Here is a 16,856-nt window from a genome sequence, read left to right as displayed (position 1 = left end):
ATTATATTTTCTGCTTTATTTTTTTTTAACTCCTCTTATGACAGTTATTGGAATATTTTTGGGTTGTGAGACAAAAAAGAGATTTGAGGACGTCCTCTTGAGCTTATGGAAACACCTTCTCCTCACTGGCAAACATTTCACAGGGCAGACAATAGACTGATTAATCAATAAAAATCAACTGATTGATAATTGCGAGTTGCAGCCCTATTAATCTCTATCGAGTACTTTTCTGAACTGTTACAAACTGCTTCAGGCAAACATAAAAACAAATAAAACTGAGCAAATAAAAACATGAATAAAAAACTGATCCATAGATAATTCACTATACCAAAAAATGCATTTAAAAGAAATAAAAAACAATAAAACCAACTGAATTGTGCATGGATAAATTGATAGTTTTACCCAACCATCAGCCCAAAACCAAGAACATAAAAGCAGCAAAGCCTAACACTGTAAGAGGCTAAAAATGAGTGGAAAGACAGATGAATTACATATATCCTAAAACTTTTATTACAACTCCTATTTACTTTTGTACTTCAAACTCTGAGTCGGTTATATTTAGGGCTAAAATTAACAATCTATGGCTGCTGGTACTGACTAAAAAACATTTCTTGATTAATAATTCATCTGCTTGGTTAAAAACATACAATAAAGCAGTAAAATAATAATTAAATAGATGATTAAGGAATGTCTTGACATTGCTTGTTGTACCTGACCAACAGCCCAAAACCAAAAAATCAGGAAAGGCTAACATAAAAGGCTTGGATGTTTGGCTGCAACTGACTTCCATTTGATTAAAACTCCATCTGTTGGTCTATAAAATGAAATAAAATCACATAACACTAATAATACTTTTAGAAACCAAAGGAATGTCTTCAAATTGTTTGCTTTACCAGATCAATAGCTTAAAATATGTTTACAAAAGAAGCAAAACCTAACATTATAAGAGTTAAAGGTGTCTAATGCCTGGAGCAATGAATTAAACATACATCCAAAAGGTGTTGACAGATATCCTAGTAGCCTTTGTATCACAATGGAATGAGTCATTTAGTAATACTAAAAAACAAAGCATCTCCACTCCAGGGAGTCTAAAACCTGCATTTTTTCTTGATAATTAGCATTAAAATATTGACTGAAAGTTGTTGCTGATGAATATAGTCACATTCATATCTCCTAAGTAGGATAAATGGAAGCTATTTACCCTTTTGCATTCTAATTAAGTACTAAAATGAATCAGAAGTCAAGATTTCCATTTTTGTCCTGTCAAACTCCTGCAGAAGCCATGTTTGGCATGCCAGGGGCTGTTATAGAGATGTTTGTGTGAAAGGCTGCCACTTGAGAGCTCTGAAGCATATGGAGGGAGTGAGAGAGCAGAGCGGAGGCGGCGGCGGAGGAGGAGGAGGAGAGGAAATCCCTTGTTTCATCCCCCCACCTCTCCTCCACCGAGCGAGTACTCAGCTCGAATAGGTAAAGCCATCCAAAGCAGTGGCTGCTCGCTTCCTCTGTGACCATGTAAGGTAGAGGCTTCCGCTCTGTTGCCATGGCAGCACATGGGTGCCTCGCTACCCATGGCAACCATCTCAGCCACAGTCACAGAGATGTGGATGCAAACATTTAAAGGCACACATAGTCTCTGTGCTATACATGTTAACCCATACCTGCCTCCACTACTCGACTACAAAAATATTACAGTGTAGAGAAAACAAGAAACAACAACAGGATGAAATCAAGGACTTTACACTCACACACAGCAAACACGCTATTGGCTGTGCTACTGACTGCCGCCTACACAAACAGCTCCACTACAGCTCCTGTGCAGGCCCAGTGTGGTTTATAGCCCCTAATTATTAGTTTATTACCCAGTGTCACATGTGCCGCTCCAGCTGCTTTTATAGTCAAATGAGAAAACGGCTTTTAATAATAACAAGATGTTTTGTACAAAAAGTAATGCACTTAACTGCTTCTGCAGATTGAGGGAATTGAGACCGGAAACTTCTTTAAATGCCAAAATGACATGTAAAGTGTTAAGTAAAAAGTCTGTACTTTATTTCTAAACACATTAAATGTAAAAATAGAGAATAGTTGGTGAAAATACATGAAAATACTGTAAACAGTGTAGTAATGAACTGCGCTCGTTCCTCAGCTGGTGAATAACACAAAAGTGAAAATATTCTAAATACAAAGTAAACTTAAACAAAGATGAATTTTTTCTCTGTGGATAAAATACAGTTTTCTAGTCCACAGTAGTACATTGTTTAACTTCCGTGTCTCATCTGCTTCTTCCTCCATCAGTAGACATAGAGTACGTCCAGTGTTTTAGTGTTTCTGCCTAGTTTTTCCAGATTTTAAAGCCTATTATTCCGATTTGGCTGCATGGATAGTGTCACAGTTCACCCTTTCATTTTCATGTTGCTTATCTAGTTGCTTCAGCTCTAGGTTCTGCAGGTGATGTGTCCTCAGCAATTACCTGAGGCGTGTTAATGAAACTTGGGAGGCTTTCGGCCTCTCCCTCTCTGCTCATTTTCAAATTTTCCTTTGTTCTTTCCATTTGTTTCTCACCTGACCAGGTATGATGAGCTTTGGTTCTCTTCCTGTTGCACATATTTCACACATACAGCTCCACTCATGCAACACCTTGCATTCACACTGATAATACAGATGCATCACTCACACCTTTTGTTCATTTGTGGCATTATTGTGGCATCATTTTAAATAAAATTTGGTTAATTGTTCTTGGTGTGTTTTTGTAACAGTCCTGAGCCCAGGCATGACAACAGTAACATGTCATGCTGTGTACTACTTCAAGTGAACTACTTTAAAGAGTAGTAAAATTTTTATTCCTGCAGTCCTACTATGCAACGATGTTGTGAAAGTAATTTGTATTTCCCCATGTCAATACTTGCCAAAGTAATTCAACTGTATTTATGCATATATTAACTGAGAAAGATTTACAATACACTGACTCAATAGAACTCATACAATAGAACACAATTTCCATGGCATAAAAGAACATAAAACAATCATGTGTAAAAACTAATATGAAAAAATTATTTAAGTGGACTGTACATCTGCTCTGAGAATCCTGGCTGCAAAATGTGGTACACAAATATCAGAAAATGAAATTCATAAAATCTTTCTTCCCATGTCATAACATGTTGAAAAGATTTGGCTAACACATTTTAATATCAATTACAAGTTCAGTGCGTAGGATTCAGGGGATCCAACTGCAAAAATGGAAAATAATATTCATAATTATATTTTGTTGAGTATAATCAAATGAAGATACATCATCCAAATTGGCCACACTGTGTTTTACACTTTCTTCTATTACTTTAAAGTAATAGAAGAAAGAATAAAGTAACTCAGACTTCTTCTGCTTATTTGTTTCATGTTATAGCCAGTGGCCTCCAATGTTAAGGTGAATTAGTAGATGATAATGACTCACAATTAACTAAACACAAATACTGGGCAACTTTAGTTATTCCAAGGACAATCAGGACAGACAAAATAAATGTTAATTTTTTGCATTTAACGCCTATTGTAGGAGAGAGTAAGAGGGATTCAGTTGGTTACAATCTGCAACTTCACCACTAGATACTGCAAAAGATTTCACACCAAACCTTGTGTATTCACACCTGCCTTGTTTGAGTCCATTTAAAACGGACCCGAGTTCATTTGCTCCCTTGGTTCGGACCTTTTGGGCTGGTGTGAATAAAAACCACCGAACTCTGTTCCGGACCAAACAAGCGAACCGAGACCCAGTTGAAGAGGTGGTCTTGGTGCGGTTCCATACGAACCCTGGTGCGGTTCGTTTGAGGTGTGAAAGCAGCCCGGACCCGATCCGACACAGTTGGGGTTTTTTGTACCTAACGAGCTCCCGTCGTGTTCGAGCATTATGGACAACAGAGTTTTACCAGAGACCAGAGAACCGCTCAGAGTGAGAATAGGCTGCGTAGCTGAAAATGAGCCGTGGTCAAACTTGGAGCTCGGAAGAGACACGCTGCCTTTTGGACATCTGGGCAGATGTACATATAACACAACTGCTGGAAAGGACACATAAAAACTCTGACGTTTTCAGCTTGTTCAGCAAGAGAATGATTAGGATGACAGTTAGATTTGTCTGTTGTGCTTGAAAAGAAAAATAATAAACTACTTCACCACCCCCCCAAACTTTACCTGCGTTAAGGAATTCTGTCCCTGGCTAAACTTAACGGTGATATAGGATCTACACATAGGTAAGCAGTACGTAGCACTAATGCTTTTTGATAACAGTCTTTTCATATACAAGCAGAATTCCAACTTCATACCAGTTACATCTTGCATGAATAAGAGCAACAGTCACAACATGATGTGCACACATGAGCGCTGTCCTCCATAGCCATCTTGCCCTGTGTCTTCGTCATTGAGAAATTAATTCTACAATACTGTAAACCTGACGTTGCATCAAACGCTCTTGCTGCTCAAACACTTGTGCAAACGCCTGCATTTGTAAAAACCACTATGATGATAACAAAAACAGCAAAATGTCCATGATTCTGTCCTTTCACTTTGGACTGAGCGCTTTAATCGACACTGCTCATTTCTGTCCAATGGATGAACGACCTCAGCACATGTGATTTTGTTTACAGATTTGGGTCCACTTACAAAAAGTACAGTGTGAATGCGAACCGCACCAAATTAAAAAAAAAAAAAAAAAAAAACTTGGTCCGGACCAAAGCAAGTGAACCATCAGACTTTCCTGGTGTGAATACACCCTAGAGATCTAAAGTCTAAGAGGTCATGTGAATAGGTCACATTAATACCAATTAAAGCCTTACATTAAATTCATAATTTCAATGTCTTTTAAGATTTTTTAAAGATCCTTGCGAATGCAGTGTTGGTTTGACCAGACTGACTTTATTCAATAAATTTTCAGCTTTGAGAATTGTTTCCTCCACTCACCTTGTTGATATGGAGCTGCTGCTGTTGGAACTGCTGCTTGTGCTTCTCCAGGAACTGCTGGTGCTGCTGCTGGACCACCAGCTGCTGCAGAGCCAAGGCCTGGGCGTGAGCCTGAGCAGCACTCCCCTGGGGCAGTGGGCTGACTGGGTCCGTCCCAATGGCCGGTGCTGCCGCTGCAACTTGGCCATGGAGGCGGATGACATGGAAAGGCCACTCACACCTAGACAGAGCGATAGCACAGGGAAAGTGGGGATAGGTGCAAAAGGAATGAAATGAAACCCAAGACCGGGAGTAGATAATCAGGTCTGTGGGAGCTTTCATTTCAGTCTGAGACAGAGTTAATTTCCCAAGAAAACATGAACAAGAGGGCATTGTCTCACATGGGCTGTATTCTTGGTGTACATTCAATTAAGTCATAAAAGCTTTCATTAGCTCACCGTACTTTGTGCTATGTATAATACAATACAAGATGCAAACCCATTACATTTTATCATAACATACATAAAACAGACGGTAAAAATCTTACAGACTTAACTTTTTTTGTATGTGCTACATTTCTGAGGTTAAGCTATCCTAATGAGTTACCTTTGATCTACCTATCTGAATTAAACAAAACATTCTTAACATTTCATGGTACTCTGCACAGTTACCAGTTTTGTAGTATTGTAGTAAGATGATATCAAACCATCTGCTTCAATATTTTACAACTTCTCCCCCTGAAAAGGCTGACATTTGCTCCCCAAGGAGACATGAATGTGTTTGTGTCTGGAGATTATTATAGAGTTTATTGGAGAGGACCATAATAAAATTATGTAAAGATGTATAATATGGAGGATGATGACAGTATTTCATCCTATAGTATTATTACATATATTTCCTTTCCCCCTTTTTTAAATTTAAGATGAAAATACAGTGAGTAAAATGAAAACGGGCCTTGTTTGTTCGAAGTTTGCCGTGAAGTATTACTGAAACTGATATATGTTGTCATATTGATTCAGTTTCATGGTGTATTCAAGTCTTTCCAAAGCAGCTTATCCTGTCAGATATGTGTCCATGTAAGCTGCATTTAACTCAAATAATAAAGTTTACTAAATCATATTCAATGGCATGCTTTTTTTCCTTTAATTTTTTAGCTTCTATAATCATTTCTTACCTCATAATATCAATTAAATATAACACCAGAACTTAAACTAGTCAATTCACATTAAAATAAACATACAGCTGAAAAACCAACTAAAATTCAACAGAATTTAAACAAAGTGAAAACTTAAAGACTAAACAAAAATAAAAACAAACAGTTTTAAGAATGATGCCTGCACATATTCACACATGGCTTCCTAATCTTTCTTTTGCTGGTGTTGGACCTAAGATTAGTTAGCAGATGTATTTGTGAACCAAATAAAAACTACCATCTGTGCTACCATCCTGCACCCCTTCTATTATATTGATACAAGCTGTGAACTGAAATAAAGTGAGAAAAGCAGGGATTTCCTGAGGTTTCTAGAGGGTTTAGTTCCTGAGGTTGTGGTGAGGAGGTTATGCCATCCATCCATCCATCCGACAGAGGTAGGCTGTCTAGTCCACAGGGAGATCCCATTTTTAGGATTTATTCCCTTTCATGAAACACAGGTGCATGTTCTACCTTCCTTGTTCATTTAATTTTATCCAGCACTTCACATAACTGCAAACTATAGGAATGTGCATGCTGGTTTTCTTTATTCTTCATTGCTCAAAAGAAAATCTAACATTTGTGGTTAATAGTAGAAACTTCCCCATGTTTAAACATGAAGAAAAACTTGAATCTCAACAGTTTTTTTTTGTTTGTTTGTTTGTTTGTTTTTTTTGTGGGGGGGGGGGGTAGAGAAATATCACAATGCTTACATTTTGACATTTTCAAGAAGGTGGTTGAAAGAATAAAAGAAGGATGCAGTGTTCATGCATGCACCACCACTAGTAGAGTATGCATTGCTGCATGTAAATATGAATTATGGTGGAATACTCATTTTCAACAGGCATGTACACATTTCAGTACAGATATTATCTTTTATGGAAAACAATGACAAAACACTGGAATATTTTGTGCATGTAAGCATAGCCACATTGTAAAGTTAAGTTCACCAGTGTGGAGTTTGCAGGTCTTGTAAGAACCGCAAACATTTTTAACATATTGTAAGTAATTTCACATAATTTTGACCATTATTTTACAATGTGTCCCTCAAACTTGCTGAAAAAGTCCAGTGGTGAGCAAGTGCGACCTGGATAAAGTGATTTAGTTAGTTTTGATGCTCTCCACACTCACTTCATTATTTTTTGAGCTGTGCCTAAGCTTTATAATGGCAGGAAAAACTGTGGAAAACTAATAAAAAGTTGTGGCCAATCTGAAAACCTTGACCCACAGGTATGAGTTACAGTAAGTTTGTGTTATCATCAGATGAAATGTTCAAAATGTATGAGTAGAAAAGGCAGACTGTTTTGTAACAGAGCAGATGCTGTGCAAAATGCACTGAAACAGGACAGCTGCAGAAAGTTGTCTCTGTAGATGAGAACTAATTTATTGTGCTGTAAATCTTTCCCCCCTGCTTCAGGCCTGTGTGGGGGTGTGCACTCGTACGTATTATTGTACCTTTTGTGCACATACATGCGTCTGTGTGCGTCATCGCCCATTCACTGCCATTACCCTGCTGAAAATAGCAGCAATGAGGCAGTCAATGAATGAGCTGATGGGAAAAGGCACACAATGCGACCATGTCACCCTCTCATAGCATACGGCGACATATGAAAGGAGCTCATTAGTTTGAGCTAATGAATGGACGTCTGTCAGTGTGAGGGGCACACAGTGTACCACGGGCACACATCGCTCGCCAAAGGCCTAAAACTGAATTTGACTTTTCTTGTAAGACACAGATGCATTTTGTGATTTTCTATTATCCTGCGGGCAGAGGTGGCAAAAGTACATTCATTCTGTACTCAAATGGGCAAGAAGATACGTGTGTTAAAAAAAAAAAAAAAAGTGAAAAAGTAAGCGGAGAGTACTAATACCCTTGCCCAGTTGCACCACATTTTGGCCCTCCTCACTGATACCTTGCCTACCTAGGAATTAATTTTGAGTCTATACTTTCAATCTTTTCAAAAACTTTTCAAAAATTTGTAAAAAATGCAAAAAGTGTCAGAAAGGCACATGAAAAAGGCACTTGAAAAGAATCAGGTAAATAGTGTCCAAGAAACTGGTTGGACGAGATGTCTAAGTTGAAATGTTCAAAAATGTGTAAAAAAAAATCCAAAATTGTAATTCATCAAACGGCACCCCTCCTAGTGGTAAAGAACATGTGTCCAGTTTGAAAAGCATTGGGTGACCAGTTTTCAAGAAATGGGTTGGAGAAAATCTTGGATGGATGCAAGGATGGAGGGAATTCCTGGTATTTATATAACTGGGAAAAGTTGAGGTACTGATCCAACTTCTGTAACTAAAACAAAAAAGTATAGGCTCTAGGGATGCAAATTATCAATTAATTCATTAATCGTTAGTTGGTTGCCCTTATCGATCGATTCACGATTAATTGATAAGCGGCGATTTTCCTGAGAACCTGAATTTCTTTTTCAATACAGTCTATAAGAATAAAAGCTAAATATTGATTATGCACCATGAACAAATCATGTCATATTCCTTAATGATTGATTTATTGAACTACTGGATACAGTCTGTGTTTCCTGTGGAATTCATCTGTTGATGGGGGGGTGCACACGCGTGCCTTTCGCCGGTGTGTGTGGGGGTACACGCGCATGCGTTTTGTCGGGGGGGGGGGGGGTATACTCGCACGCGCGCAGTACGGTCGGGGGATGCGTGCTGTGTTGGTTGGTAACCGCGAGCGTGCGTGCGTCACTTTCCGTCCTCCTTCTGACATTATGGGGGTACGGTACAGTCCGTGCCCCGCAGAAGTGAAAGTGAAACTTTTCACTCACTGTAGACTACACCAACCTCCAGGGAAAACGCTCGGACACCGACCCCGCATTTGTGCGTGTATTTCTTCTGGGGTGTACTGCTCCCACAAACAGACGGGTCGGCCGGTGTTTGGCTCCACCATGTCCATAAAGACATTCTAACTCACCTACGCCGTGATCCGGTTCAGTGAGCGGCTATCCCAGCCGCGGACAAACCGCCAGCCTTCGGACAGGTGTGGACGGGCGGAAAAGGGCAATTAACCGACAATTAATAATGTAATCGAGCAAATTCTTATCGACAATAAATCGTTAGTAGATAAATTGTTTACATCCCTAATAGGCTCTGAAATGTACCCAAAGTATATAATTAGACTTTTGAGTCACATTTCAACTGGCACACAGCAAACTGAACTTCACGTCACATCAACTACTAAAACTTCACATAAAATAAATAAAATTAAAACACACTATGCCGAAATATTCATTTTTAGTGCCAGCATCACTATGTTTAATTTCTCTACAATACAATCTCTTGTCTTTTTCTTGTCTCTAATTGACCAATGGACAAACTAAGGGATGTTTTTTTTATGTTATAGTTCTATCCATTAGGGTGAAATCAATGTTGTTGTGAAGACACACAATGATGCAACAAAAGAATCAATGACATTAACACATATCAAATAATATGCTTGAGTTCAGAATGGAAGGAGTGGGAAATGCCAGTATTTGTGTTAAAATATCTGGAGTAATACGCCAAGTACTATTTTCAAGAATCACTGATCACTTTGAGATTTGTGTGTGAATCTATGTGTCATGCAGCTTTTGTCACGTCTCTTTCAAATGCGGTTTGCTCTTTGCACAGGATATTTTTTAGGTCAGAGGTCAAGGGGGTTCCAGGGAAACTGGGGTACGGGCAAAAAGGAGTCATGGGAGGGTCAAACTTTGTCCTATTTGTACAAACACTGCTTTGTACTGTGACTGTTTTAATACCAACTTTGCTTTGACTCAATGTACCAGTTTTATGCCGCGTTTCGACTACGTCAGGGATTAAAGCAAAAATTTTTCATCTGACTGAAAATTTTCTCTAGTCAAATCATTGGCCACTATTAAAAATGATGCAATACAATACTACTATAGCGTACAAGTTTATATAGTCAAATTTGGCAATACTGTAAAACACACTGAATGGGAGAGTGTACAGGTGTAGAAGATTAGTAACATGGAGAGAAAAAATGTCATGAGTGGTATTGGTGGGGGTCTGGGGTCCTCCCCCAGAAAATTTTTAAAGCTTCAGATCAATTTTGGTGCTCTGTGGTTAATTTTAAAGGTTATGAAAACCTTTGAAGCAAGTGAAAATAATAACTAGAAGAAACCTTACAACAAAAAATGAGTGAAAAATTTTTATTTAACAATTTAGGAACTCCTAAAACATAACTCCAACTCCAATAGCACATGAATTTTGGGGAAAATGTATGTGTAAATGTAACCCTAACCAACTAATCTTTTATTTTTTCTGCTTTTTGGCACTGCAAATACCAAGGGTGTTACTCATTCATTCAATTTTACCTTCGTACTGTACCAAACAGATAGAAATAAGATGCTAAACGGGTCAAATAAAGCACTTATGCAGTCGGGTGCGTAACCGCGTAAGGCCGCGGCGCGCACAGCCGCACGCACGGGAAGGGCACATACACAAACAAACACAAACACACACTAGTCATATACCGGCAAGAGAAGATAAGCTATTAACCCAAACATGAAGGTCCATGTAGATCAGTTCTGTCTTCTTCCCTTTTCGCTGTGGTTCTTCATAATGAAAGCTACTTGTTAGCACTAAACTAAAGTTAGCGTCTGGAGGCTGAACTTCGGTAAAGCTGAACTTGTCCATGTGTTTCTGAGGCACAGAATGAGCAGCGTTTCCTTCCAAAGATAAATAGTCATCAATCTCTCCTCCCGACATAAAAATAAAGAAGTCATCTTATTATCATCACTGTTAAACCTATCAGCCCCTTGTGCGTGGCGTGCCTGTGTTTAACACCTGCAGACCCAGGACAGCAGACCCAGGACAGGATCGCCGTGCCGACTGGACTCCGCGAAACACGTGGGGAAGTTACTTCAATATGACTTTTTTCCCCCTCAATTTTTCCATTTGACGGAAATCTGTCGTGGTGATGGAGAACTTTAATCCCTGCACTACGTGGAACCGGTTCGGCTCGACTCAACTCAGGTACCATCGGGTACTATTCCTGGAGACCGTTTCCATAACAGGATGCTAACGACTTTACAGTACCTGGACGTCATAGCGATGTGGAGCGTTACTTCCGTGTGGTCTGCTCAGAGAGTCGCTGCTAAACTTGTTCATTGAGTGCTGTCTTGTCAAACTCATGCTGAATTTTTACGTCAGCCACCAAACACTGAATCTCCTGACTGAATGATGTAGTTTTGCGGGCCGTCATCATGTGGATTAACCTACTGCTACCTTTACTGTAAACTTCAGCATCTGTTTTTTTGTAAAACACTGGGTCACAGAGACAACTCTGACCAATCAGTGGTCTGCAGTGTTTATACGTCACGTTTTAGTATCTGGTCCCCAGTCTTGGAACCTCGGCGGAGGTGATACCAAAAACTAGTACCAGGTACCAGATTCCAGGTCCTTTTTTGTCATGGAAACACAAAAGGGTCAAGTTGAGCTGAGCCGGTGCCATGTAGTGGAAACGCAGCATTAGTGCGATTTTCTGATGTTCCTACCTGTCACCAGGGGGCTCTGTGCTGGGCTCTGCTCCATCAGCACCATGTGTTGGAGCAGGGGACTATGGCTGCCATGGCCACCTGTTCCAGCTCCCGCCTCAGCCAGGTAGGGAGTCAAGTGGCCGCCTGAGAGGAAAGGAGGACTGAGGGAGAGGGCTGGCTGCAAACCTCCGTCTTGCTGGGCTGAAGTCACCTGGAAATGAAGTAGATCACAGGCAGTGAGTGCAGATTTTTGAGAAAGTCACCAACTTTGCATAAAGCCAGTTAGAGCTTCAATGGGTGATTATTATTATTATTAATAATAAATAATATATAATAATAATAATAATAATAATAATAATAATTGGACTGGCATTTTTCACTAAATTAGTTTCAGTTCTTGAACCAGTTTCATTCAGAATTCTTGGAACACTATTGTCATTTGGAAACTCACTATATACCATATTGATCCATTTGCTTCTCATACCTTGATCGTCTCTGTCATGTCTCTGTAGAATATGACACCCCAAACAACTGTTTGCATATCAACTCAACTTGTTTTTACTTGGGAACCATCTTTCCTGGTAGCAATTTATCTTTGGTAAAAACATGTACAAACTGGTTCCATGTTGTTGGAAATGGGGTCTGAGGTGAAACGAGACTTCTGCTTGGAGCTGGTTTCAGACTTGAGAAAAACTAACTCATGATGGAAGATTCTGGTCAATCACAGAATTTTTTATCAGGAGCAACATGTAATTTTGCTTCACATTTCCACAGGTCATCCATCTTGGCATTAAGTCTATGCTTAGGACAGATAGAAGGAGCAGAAGGGCATTTTCTCATTTTTATCCCCTTGTTTCTTCCTGCTACATCTTTAAACAAACATAACAGTGAAAGTCTTTGCAGCAGTTGTTTTCTTACATTTGAGGCAGCAGTGGCCGTGGCAGTGGCGGGCAGCCCCAGGGTGATGTTGGGTAAGGATGGGGAAGTATAGAGGGACAGCTGGTTAACGGAGCCCCGCTCAGCACCACTGCACAGCCTCTGGGCGAGAGACGCCTGGGAAAAACATTGAAATTATTTTTCTGTAGCCACACGTGTCCACTACGGCTGTGGCATATGAACAAAACCTCATCTACTGATGGATAGATAAGGTCATTTCATTATAATATGACAATGAAAAACAAATATATGTAAAATGATCACATGGAAAGGCCTGTTTCTTATTGTATACTCAGCAAATAGTGTAGGTACTCCTACTCTCAATTAGTTTAGTTTTACCCTTTTATTAAGAGCATTTTCTGCAAGTTTTCAATAATCATGTAAGAAAATGTTCATTATTTAAGTGCTATTGTGAATATTTACATGCTGTTGTAACTTTAAGTGTCAGCTCACAGTTCTTCTGAGGAACATAAAAGTTCAGCAAAGCTTTTCACAAGATGCAAACTTAGTACTTTCCCCCGAGTGCACTGAGTCATCAACATATTTTATAATTTCCAGGAAATTATAAACTAATGCTATTGAGATCAAGATTATGAACAAAACATTTATTTCCTTGACAGTGGTGGATGGGGGATAATCTATTGAGGGATTAATCATTAAGGGCCTGATTTACTAAGATCACAAATAACAGGTGCAAATGTGCTTGCTCGCGCTAAAAAATGCACCTGCTATTGATTTGTGTGTCACAGGTGATCAACTAAGGTTGCCTGCGCAAATGACAACAGGCGCAAAGTCTTGGAGACCGCCCTAACTAAATGAAGATTTTGCGTGCGCTACTGGTTGTCGTTATGGAGACAGTACACTGTAAAAACTGCTCTGGGACACACCAGCACTAATGAATATGATGTTGCTCTTTTCCACACAGAGGGGTGGATAGGTATTCTCTGTTGTTGTTTATCAGTGGTGAAGTGTGTTATTAGTGAAATAAATACCTTCTCTCTGTATGTCACTGTGTATGGTGAATGAAACCTTTTAAGTCCGTGGGCATGATAAAAAAATTAAAAAAATAAAAAAAAAATAAAAAACATCCACTTATATAGCTGGTTCAGGAGTCCAGTCACAACACTGTGAATAGCGCTGTTTGTGTTTGTGTGTGTGTGTTGTGTAGCGCAAGAACCCGTCCCATTTGATCTCCCCTGCGCGTGCGCGTGCAAAAGAAAGAAAGAAAGAAAGAAAAGAGAAAGAGAGACATCTCTCAGGAGTCGGGTTCTGGCCTAATGGTGATATGCCACTGGTGGAACAGGGCGTGGGGGGCAGGCCCAAAAAGTAGGGGCCATATGTCTCAAATGAGTTTTTTTTCTTCCATCATTCCATAAAGGTTGATGTGATCAGATCAGATTGGTTCTCTACGTTGCCTTTGGTTGTTCCTACGCTGCTTCCTCGCCACATCTGCAGCCAGTTTTGCACGAAGGTGTGCCAGTTAAAACCTGCCTTTCAGACGCGCTAAATATAGATGCACAATTAGCCACCGCAATCAGTTTCAGGTTTGGTAAACCATATTGCATGCGCCGCACGCTAAATATATATTTGCATCTACTCCTCCCAATAATTTTGCGCGTTCTGGCAGAAATGCCCATATTGCATATTCATTAAGGCAAACATGCTAAATGGGTTGTGCGAGCTATTTTGCCCATTTCAGAGGTGCAACCTTTGGTGCGTCCAGTTAGTAGATAAACTTCAACGTGTTTTGCATGCACAGTCAAGTTTGCCCATGGTTTTACACGTGCAAACCTTTAGTAAATCAGGCCCTAAGTGTTATATTTATTGACAACTACCCTCATAGTTCATAGTTGACAATTTTCCAGTTGTTTTTGAAGGAAAATAAGCAGCGCCGCAGATTCAAGTGTATATTTTCTGTCTTTTTTCCTCCTCTACGACGGGACTAAGAACCATGTAACATCTAAGGACATTATCTTGGGGTTTGAGAGACATTTCATAACCATTTTATGGCATCAAATAGACCAAACAATGAATTCTAAAAACGATTAATCATGAAAGTACTCGAGATTTGCAGCCCTAGGTCTGATTTCATGGGGACAGTATTATGTAAAATATAAAATATGAAACATAAAACATTTCTAAGAATAGTTGGAATTGGATATTGAAAGGCACAATATACAAGGTAGAAAATATAATAATTAAGCAAGTCAATTGGTAAATGATGTGAAAACAATAATAAAAGACAACAATATCAGATGATCATTATGATTATTTAAAAAATAATTATTTGAAATAAGTGAATTCATGTGATACTTGACAGACATAGTTGTGAATAAAAGAGATGTAAATATCGTCAAAAATATGAAGATAATCCTGACATGTCTATTGGTTTGAAAAATACTAAATCTAAATATGTAAAAGATTTATTTCAAGCCGTACCTGTGAAATAAGGCTAAAAATAGGCTAAATAAGTAAAAAAAAAAAAAAAAAACACTCTCATATCAAAATGTGTCAAAGGACAATGACAAAAGTCTAACAGAAAATGATGATGTTCTTCTGTCTTATGATGCACATGTATCCTATTTCACAGTCACACATGTGCTGAGATCAAATAAATAAAATATAAAATCGTCACCACCACTAGCCTCCTCCACACTGCTGGTGTCGCCCTAATGGCTGCCACAAATAGCATCTCGCCAGCTCCTCAGCACTTCCTCCTCCTCCTTTTCTGCACACCATCATCTGAAGATCCCTCACTTATAGCTTAAAGCTATTGTTAGTACAAGAGGCTGCTGAGAAGATGTACAGGTAGAGCACTTTTAAACAAATAAATAAAAGAGCGAGGCGACTGATAGAAAACGGTTGGATAATTTGTCGATAATTTGCGTTTCTGCACGTTGACAGACTCGTCTACTGTCTGGACATGGCATGGGTCGTGTAGATGTGTGTGGGTTTACCTCAGTGCTGTTGGAGACTGACACAGTGATGCCGTTCTCATTGGGGATGTTGTTGGAGCTGTTATTTGGGAGCTTGGGCCCGAGCCGGGGGCACTGCTACACGCAGAGTCTGGAACATACATGCACAAGTTAAACACGCAGCAAAAGCGAACACTGACAACAAACTATAGCCACCCACGTCCACACTTTAAAAGCAGTTTTTGTTCCGTTTTCCTCACCTGCCATGTCGAGGAACGTTTCTTGGCGGTGGTGATGGGACTGTCTCGGCGCCGCAGCAACGGACTGCTCCTCCTCTCGCTTACCTTCTGCTTGAGCCGCGAGCGTAGCTTTAGGTTTGGCTCAGAGGCTGTAAGGTGCAGAAAGACAAAGCCAGTGTTATGACTCATCCTTCACTGTATATTCTAAATGCAGTTTGATGTTGTTGAGTCATAAGAAAACAAAACACTTATGAGGATTAACACTGAACATAAACACATTAATAACTTTTATTGAAAGTTCATGAGAAAATTTCTTCCTTGCAAAATCATGAAGCTCTACTCCAATTCAGTTCATTTTTATTCATACAGCCTCAAACAGTTTTACAATTTGTAAATGCACACCATCCTGGAGGAAAAACATGAGGGTTTTCCCTGGCGTTATGATGCCTCCAAAGCCATTTTGGGCCCTGCCTATGCCAAATTCATGTAAACTCAATGTGGAGACCATCTATACTACGTACAATGACATCTTTCAGATCTATTGATTACTGATGCACCCTGATGCACTTTTGCTTTTGTGCTTTGTGGATGTTTTCCCAATATATGTATATCTACAAAATGGTCCAAACTGAGGCTGAATCATATCTTTTCATTGAAACATCGTTATTAGGGACCAAATAATCAATGGGACCTTAGGACCTCTAAGACAACAACAATGTAAGTTTTCCACATAAATGCAAAAAATCTAACAAAACCTAAACCATTTGAAAACCAATAGAAAACCCTGAACTACCCCCAGAAAGCCCCTTTCAGAAAGAGTTCTCTACCAGAATGGACAGACAGTGCAATAAGTGAACAGAAATTTGAACAATATATACTTAGTACACACAGGGTTATATCTACTGAACACCAAACCAAGCCTTTACACAAGCTATAACTTGCAATTTTCCTGATGAAACAGGCTCAACCGGTGTCACGCAGAGACAGAAATGTTTCACATCAGAATAGCATAAATGCCTAAAATAAAAGCACTGAATGTAGAAATATAGAAAAATCCTTCCCAAAGATCTTCTTCAAGAAATCAACATTTGGCTGCAAAAAAAGGGTGATTACTGATATTATAGTCTGAAATTACAGTTCTTTAGTTACTGTAAGG

General features: G+C 39.3%; 1 pseudogene; it reads right to left on the bottom strand.

The window, feature by feature from the left end:
- LOC115417582 (histone deacetylase 4-like) overlaps positions 1-15,889 on the bottom strand; it is a 29,968-nt pseudogene extending 14,079 nt beyond the window's left edge.
- Positions 15,890-16,856: the final 967 nt, after the last annotated feature.

Source organism: Sphaeramia orbicularis, chromosome 4 (assembly GCF_902148855.1).
Source record: "Sphaeramia orbicularis chromosome 4, fSphaOr1.1, whole genome shotgun sequence".
NCBI lineage: Eukaryota > Metazoa > Chordata > Actinopteri > Kurtiformes > Apogonidae > Sphaeramia > Sphaeramia orbicularis.
This window is presented reverse-complemented; position numbering and strand designations above follow the sequence as displayed.